The sequence below is a fragment of the Oncorhynchus nerka genome, linkage group LG25, assembly GCF_034236695.1.
Source record: "Oncorhynchus nerka isolate Pitt River linkage group LG25, Oner_Uvic_2.0, whole genome shotgun sequence".
In the NCBI taxonomy this organism is placed as follows: Eukaryota; Metazoa; Chordata; class Actinopteri; order Salmoniformes; family Salmonidae; genus Oncorhynchus; species Oncorhynchus nerka.
In genome coordinates, this window is record NC_088420.1 from 5,456,346 (window position 1) to 5,457,400 (window position 1,055).

Consider the following 1,055-nt stretch of genomic DNA (forward strand, 5'->3'; position numbering starts at 1 on the left):
AGGGTCAGGGCAGGCAGTCTCAGGGTCAGGGCAGGCTGTCTCAGGGTCAGGGCAGGCAGTCTCCCAGGGTCAGGGCAGGCAGTCTCAGGGTCAGGGCAGGCTGTCTCAGGGTCAGGGCAGGCAGTCTCAGGGGGTCATGGCACCTTCAGGGCAGGCAGTCTCAGGGTCAGGGCAGGCTGTCTCACAGGGATGTGTGGGGTAGACATTGTGGGGCATAATGGTTGGGAGACTGACTCTGCTGTGTGGTGGTGACCATGGGCTCATCCTTACGGGCTAGGACATTGTGTTTCCACCGCCTGGGCATAATGGTTAAGTCACTGGGTAATTCTCTTCAATATCTTGTCCACTACTGAGTCTCTATCACATTTATAACACGGCCCTGGACGTCAGGGCAGGCAGTCTCAGGGTCAGGGCAGGCAGTCTCAGGGTCAGGGCAGGCTGTCTCAGGGTCAGGGCAGGCAGTCTCAGGGTCAGGGCAGGCTGTCTCAGGGTCAGGGCAGGCAGTCTCAGGGTCAGGGCAGGCAGTCTCAGGGTCAGGGCAGGCAGTCTCCAGGGTCACGGCAGGCAGTCTCAGGGTCGGGTTGGGCAGGCAGTCTCAGGGTCAGGGCAGGCAGTCTCAGGGTCACGGCAGGCAGTCTCGCCCAGGGTCAGGGCAGGCTGTCTCAGGGTCAGGGCAGGCAGTCTCAGGGTCACGGCAGGCAGTCTCAGGGTCAGGGCAGGCAGTCTCAGGGTCACGGTTATCCAGGCAGTCTCAGGGTCAGGGCAGGCAGTCTCAGGGTCACGGCAGGCAGAAAAATCTCAGGGTCAGGGCAGGCTGTCTCAGGGTCAGGGCAGGCAGTCTCAGGGTCAGGGCAGGCAGTCTCAGGGTCAGGGCAGGCAGGCTGTCTCAGGGTCAGGGCAGGCAGTCTCAGGGTCAGGGCAGGCAGTCTCAGGGTCTCAGGGTCACGGCAGGCAGTCTCAGGGTCACGGCAGGCAGTCTCAGGGTCAGGGCAGGCAGTCTCAGGGTCAGGGCAGGCAGCCTCAGGGTCAGGGCAGGCTGTCTCAGGGTCAGGGCA